Below are 7,399 nucleotides of genomic sequence, written 5' to 3'. Positions count from 1 at the left end.
AGAGTCAGTGAACAGGAAGGGAGGAAACTCAGTAAAGCCTCAGGATGGTTTCTGGGCTCTATGGCTGAGGAACAACAACGAGTACACAGCATGTACTGGCCCAGCAGCCGTTCTCTCTCTGGCGTCTGCTCCTGATAAAGTGGGAGTGTTTGTGGATTATGAGGAGCGTCTGGTCTCCTTTTATGATGTGTATGCAGCAGCTTCTATCTACTCCTTTACTGGCTGCTCCTTCACTGAGAAACTCTACCCATGCTTCAATCCCTGCAATAATGATAATGGTAAAAACTCTGCACCTCTTGTGATCACTCCCATTAACTCGCATTAACTAGACAAGAAAAGTTATTACATTTTATTTGAAAATGGTCTGTGAAAAGATTGTAATGCTGTTTTATTGTTCTCTTTTACAACATGTGTCTCAATGCTAAATTTTCATCATGTCACACTCCCCCACAATTACATTTTTCTCCCTTTAAGAGGGAAAACAGGACGTCTAGTATCATTTAAACCAAAGGAGCAAAAACATTTAGGAAATGTTCTTGAAGAGAAACAAAAAGCATATCTTTAAATGTGTACATACACATATTTGATTACATTCAATATAATCAAATGTTGGATTCTAAAAATTTAAAGCTGTGTTATTCATATATTTATTAAAAAACTTTTTGGTTAATGACAGCTTCTGATAAATGTGTCAGTTCTTAGTTGCGGAACAGTTTTTAAGTTGTATGTATGTTTACTCCACAATTCATTTCAGAGGTGAGACCAGCCAATAAGTGCCTTCATCCAAGAATCTGGCTTTGACAATCTGTAATTATGTCGTCAACAATGATGTGTTTGAATGCTGTCTCCACCATAAGACATGTTTTCTCAATCATCATGTATAACCTGTCCTTGCATTATGTGCCTGTCTGTATATATATATATGTTTTGTACACAGGTCTCTCTTGAAAAAGAGGGCTTGATCTCAATTAAATTATCTATTTAAATAAAAGATTTAATAATGATAAACAGACTTTCTTTACATTAACAGGATAAAACTTAAAACCCCAGTCAGAGACAACAGTCAATGGTTGTTACTTTCTTTGCACTCAGATAAATAGCAGCATTGATGCATCAAAAATGTATTGTATATCATATAAAATATTATACTCTATATATCACATATATTATAAAAATCATTTTTATAACACGTAACTTTTCTCATGTCCCTTGAAATACTGTTTTTAAGAAAAATTATGACACAGGTGACCTGAACTTTTGTATAATATCTATTAGGAATAATATATTTCCCCTATTTTATTCAGGGGAATCTGTGATGGTCGGGATGGAGGTATCTGATGACCTGTCATGAAATGACCCATAAGAACAATTTCAACATTTTCTGCATCAAGAAATGAATGCTTGCAAATTCCACTGTTAATGTAGTGCAGTTTGCACTGCTGTAACTTTACAGCAGGTGTTCATTGGCGGTGTTAGTAAGAGGTTGAGCATATAAAAGCTAATACTATAAAAAGTATTGTGGTAACACACTACATGAAACATAGTACAAAACAAAAGTGTTTTTCCTTTTCGACCTAATAATAAATAATATCATTAAATCTACTGAAAAGGAACTATTAGATAATGTTGAGTCATTTTTAGATATGTAGTGTGGAATTACAGGGATTATTTTATATAACCATCATCTTTGTCATTGCATTAATTATCATTTCATCCAAGCATTTATTGAAGTTGCTGGCATTATGTTATAATTGATATTATAGGGGTTATCCTAATCAAATATTAACATGTTTATTACAGGTGCAGTTATAACTACTTTTTAAATGATTGAGTTATATATATATATATCATAACTCATATGCTGAGTATATTGGTAGAGTAAAATAGTAGCTGAGCAAAGGCCTGAATGTATTCAGCTTCTTGTGGTATTTGAGTTTGCCTAGTTACAGGTGACGGAAGGATGTCCAGCCCATGGTGACCTCAAAGGCCTTAGATCATCACCATATTCTTAAGAGTATGCCACAAGGAGGAACCTCTATGTTGCAGTTAATTCTTAAAATACATGAATGTTCTGTACATGCAAATTATGTGCTTGTAAACGCAAGAAGGGGCGTTACAATACCCTGATGTTATAAAAGCAATCTAGAGTGTAATTTGGGTAGAGATGTACAACTGTTTTGCAGTTTGCACCTCTCCACGCTGCGTGCATTCATTAAAATCAATTGTTTGAACGGCCTTTTCTGGACTATCATTGTTTTACTCTCATCCTCAATTTCGGACCCATAACAGTAGCAATGAAAATGTCTGCAACAGAGAGTTAAACACAAAGGGAGGAAAAGATAGGCACTGTGATGTTTACAAAGAGAAAATGCACCAATCAAATTTGGAGCTGGACTTTTACACCTTTCATTTCACACTGACATGTCAGAATAACTCAAGTAGCATTAACTTAAACTGTAAACAATCAAAGTTAAAAATTCTGTTCTTACTGTTCATGAAACTGTTCATATGGAGGAATGAAGGACTGGAAGCTTCCAGTTCAGTTTGTGACAAATGTCTTCACTTTTTTGGAGAAAGTTGTAAGCACTAGGGCCCTCATTTCATCCATCCATCTCAACACCCTGTTTGGCTTTTGTTGACCACTTTGAGCCTGTCTCTCCTTATTAGAACAGTTCATTTCCAGTATAAACCCATCAGGATTCCCCTTTGATGTTATTCCTCCTCGACTCCTTAAGAAGGTTTTTCCTACCCTTGGTCCTTTTATTCTTGCCGTTATTAACAGTACATTGACATTTCGTAAATTTATTTTTGGGCAATTCTTGCTGACAAAAACTGGCCTTGACCATTCTGTTTTGTTTCAGGGCCTGTCTCCAGGCTACCTTTCTTGTCTAAACTCCTACAAAAAATTGCCTTTACCCAACCGAAGTCCTTCCTGGGTGAATGTGCAATTCTGGAAGTGTTCCAGCCAGGACTAAAAACTCACCAAAGCAATCAGTATGTTTTATTATGGCTTTTTAAATGTTATATATTTTAGCAATAGATTCTGGTGACTGTGTGCTACTTGTGCTTTTGGACTGAACAGCTGCCTTTTAACGCTGTGTTCCTTGAGATCCGCGTGTCCAGGGTGGAGCAGTGGGTGGGCATCACTGGCTCAGCTCTCCAATAGTTTAGGACCCACCTTTCTGATAGCACTTTTACCTACACTTCTGCTGCCCTCCTCTGGCGGGATTACACAAGGCTCTATTCTTGGACCTGTCCTTTTCTATTTGTACCTGTTACTACTTGGAATAATTTTACAGAAAAATAATATTTGCTTCCATTATTATGCAGACGACTGTCAAATTTATTTTCCATTGATGCAAATTGCAGCATCCTCTCTCATCAGTGCTTTCATCACCAGGGAACTGCCTACTCAGGATACTGTCAAACTGATCATGGTGGAAGATGTTGAAGCTCCAGACTTTCTGTTGCATGTCCTCAGTGTGACCCTCCTTTCATCTGTGAAGACAACAGGCACACCATTGGACAACCTGCTGGTTCTAGTGTTCACAAGTAAATGTCAATCAAGCTGCACGGCTCTGCACAGGACCCACTAAAGGACGTCAGTCCCTCATGCCAGCCTCACAGAGTCTTTTTCTGACAGTTTGGTACTGCTGGGTTTATACACTCATCCTTGCCCATCTCTTCTTGTGTAACAGGCTTAGTATCTCCTCAATAGGCCTGAAAGATTATGAATTTAACTGAGTTTCTCTTATACTGCTGTGATCGAGTGTTACCTTCATTTTTCTAGCACTTTATAATCATCTGTGGACCTGAAAGAGGAACCAAAACCTTAACAAACACCTGCAGGAAGAGTTGGAGAAATAATAGGAAATTCAACGTCAAATTCTTGAAATGAAACTTAATGTTAGTGTGAGTAATAGCTGTACTACAGCCGAAAGATCTGGATTTGTGTCTCAAAATCAAACAGAGTTCATCTTTTCTTTCTAAGCAAGTGACTCAAATACTGGGGAGTACAGAACGAGCCACACGATCTCAAAACTTCACTTATACTGTAAGTGCTAAAATTGTAAGAGTACATTTTTTACAGTGGTTTGTTTTAATTATCTATATTAAATTAAACTTAACTCTCATGAATGTTTCTCCTTCTTTTTTTAAGTCTCAGAAATGTTGTTGAATTCAAATTCAAAATCAGCTAATTTTTCTCTTAAAGTGATACTTTTTTCTGTCAGTTTACACGTGATGCATAGTGTTTTGTTTGCATTTGACAAGCAGACCTGATTTTTATGTTTTTGGAATTATATTGCATATTTTGGATTTTACAACATTTGCTGTTGAAAAGATGCTGAGAAAGTGTTTTCCTTAAACGCTGAGCAACCACCTAGACCACATGGTGATATAAACCTTGAAAATGTAGCCAGAATTCCCTTTTTTAAGTTTCCTCCAGTGAATTATCAGAAAACACATCGAAAATACAGGGTACCGATACTTGTTTCTGTTCATCTGTGTCACCAACATTAAACTGGTGCAATTTATTAATATCCTGATATCCCACGATAGCACGAAGCAGGCCTCACGCTCTGAAGACCACCTCCACTTTATTCAAAGCTTCTCATCTCTGACAGCTGTTCCACCTACCAAGGACTGGACAGAGGTCATCGTCCTTCCACCAACATATGAGGGGACTGTGATGAGGGTTGTGGCTCAGCTGGAGGAGACACTCAGGATGGAAATGAGGAAGCTGTTTGAGGCTGAGCTGAGGAGAGTCCAGCAGTATGCTGTGGATGTGAGTCTTGATCCTGATACAGCACATCATGAGCTCATCTTGTCTGATGATGGAAAACAAGTGAATCATAGAGATGAAAAGCAAAATCTTCCAGACGGCCCAGAGAGATTTTCTTACTGTGTTTGTGTTTTAGGAAAGCAGAGTTTCTCTTCAGGCAGATTTTACTATGAGGCTCAAGTTAAAGGAAAGACTGACTGGGAATTGGGAGTGGCCAGAGAGTCGATCAACAGGAAGACAATAATGACTCTTAGTCCCGAGGACGGATTCTGGACTGTAGTGCTGAGAAATGGAAATGAGTACAAAGCTCTCGATGATCATGATGTCTGTATCTGTCGTCCATCTGCTCCTGATAAAGTGGGAGTGTTTGTAGATTATGAGGAGGGTGTGGTTTCCATTTATGATGTAGATGCAGCAGCTCTTATCTACTCCTTTACTGGCTGCTCCTTCACTGAGAAACTCTACCCATACTTCAATCCCTGCAATAACGACAATGGCAAAAACTCTGCACCTCTCCTCATCACTCCCATTAATCACACTGAGTAGAAAAATGATTTGACATGTAAGCGGTTTGTGTTAAGAACACATTCGTTGGTGACACTGATTGATTTGGTCTTCTTTTCTTCTCTGATTCTGATTGATTTCTTTGTGTTATTATGTCATATTCATCATAAATTGAGCTTAACGTTTGAGTGATGCTGATTTTGACTGAGTCAAAATAGTCTTTTAATTTCTTTTCTAATAACAAAACATTTTTATTCCTTATTAAAAGATAAATAGAAGAATATGTTTTATCAATATATAAATGAAAAATTGGATTATGTGCTGCTTCCCTGTTGAGTGATTATCATCAACTAGGAACACTGGGATAAGTGCATCTTTGGATCCAGACATGCTCATCCTTTCTCCAACCTCTCCTCACAAAAGACAAGAACAAAATCAGCATTAGCTCAGAGTAGGTTAACTAGCTCAGTATAGCTGAAGTAGGCTGATTACAGTTTTGTGATTTTTACTATTTTATTTTGGTTTTGCTTTGCTCTCGCTAAATTGCTTTAATAAAATTTCCTGCATTTGAAGTCTAAATTGTGGACATTCGCTCCTTAACTGACATATTTGAAATAAATGTAGAAAAATCAAATACAAAAAGGCACATTTAAAATGACAAAAGACTGTTGACAAATGTTTTTTTCCCTTGTTTTTTTCTTTTGGTCATGCCTGTGATGATGTTATTCATTCATAAAGGATAAATAAATTGTGTTTGCACCACAAATCCACAAAAAGCAAAAGATCTGCAAGTATGACAAAATATTCTCTCAACCATTTAGTGGTAAACAGGGAGGATTGCCAATGTTTATAAAAGAAAATCTCTATTCTATTCTTAGGAGGTATTGATTTTTAAAAATTGAACTATCCACATTATCAGCAACTCCCATCTTTCATCCATAATTTTTTATCACAGTGCCATTCAGCAGAGTTTACTAGTTAGAGACTCTAATTATCGTTAGTTCACCACTCAAACTCATTCAGTAGTTCAAGGATCTGGAGACATAATATTTGCAAACATAATAAAAAAAACATTAATTATGGACAAGGTGATAAAGAAATTCCTCTTCCAGAGAAGACACTTACTTCTCCTCTTTCCTTCAGAACTTTTCCTCAGTGATTTTATCTCACAGCAAGTAAGTAAATGCAACAATCTGTTCAATCATCATGCACCCATTTTCCTGACATTAAACATCTAATCACAAATCAAACCAACCACAAGATGGCGACTCATAACATCACTTCTTTAAGACCCAGGTTTTGATACTTTCTTTTAGACAGGGTGGATTATTTTATTGTTCAATGATGGATACCATTTCAATTGAAAAACAACAAAATGAATTAGAAATTAAAACTGATTGCTATTCTAACAAATGAGCAGCTCAAATACAAACACTTTTAATAAAGTGTAGCTCAAACCTCTTGGAGAAAGCTGCATTCCTCTGAGCAGAAACCAACACAACCCAGAAAGCTTTTAAAAAATAATTAATTGATTCTTTACAAATTTTGAATTTGGAGGTAGAATCAATATTTGTCAAAAATATCCAAAGTCCAAAAATTTTAAACACATTTATCTCTTCATACATTTACTGTTATTGTAACAGTAAATGTTCGTTTGCTTTAGACAGTAGAATATAAAACTAATAAATCTGAGAGTAGAGTAGGGCTTCATAAAATGAAAGTGGTACAGTAGATATTTACTGTCACTGTCATGAAAAACTAGGAAACAACCATTTGAACATGCTGTTAGAATACCTTTCTATTTTACACTTGTTCATTGGCTCAAAAGCTAAATTGTGACAAATTACAGTTTTTAGGCAAGTTACTTGAACAGCTTTGTGCCGCTCCCTGTAAAATCAGTCAAATCTGAGGTTGCCACTGGACCTTTTCAAAATCAGAGGATTTGTTTGTTGTTTGTACGACAGTTTTAACCTTCATACTGTAAGAAACAAAAACTATCCAGCATTTTTCATTTTTTTAATTCCCCCACACTTTTTAAGGCAGAAAAAGAACACATTTAATGATTTTTTTTAAGTAAATTAATAAACCAAAACTACAAGTCTCAGGTTTTGA

General features: G+C 36.2%; 1 pseudogene; it reads left to right on the top strand.

Moving 5' to 3' along the window:
• The window catches only part of LOC120440643, a 3,026-nt pseudogene extending 1,272 nt beyond the window's left edge, over positions 1-1,754 (top strand).
• The last annotated feature ends 5,645 nt before the right edge of the window (positions 1,755-7,399 follow it).

This window comes from Oreochromis aureus, linkage group 6, assembly GCF_013358895.1.
Source record: "Oreochromis aureus strain Israel breed Guangdong linkage group 6, ZZ_aureus, whole genome shotgun sequence".
Classification (NCBI taxonomy): Eukaryota; Metazoa; Chordata; class Actinopteri; order Cichliformes; family Cichlidae; genus Oreochromis; species Oreochromis aureus.
Note: the sequence above shows the minus strand (reverse complement) of the source record. Positions and strands in the feature narration are given on the sequence as shown.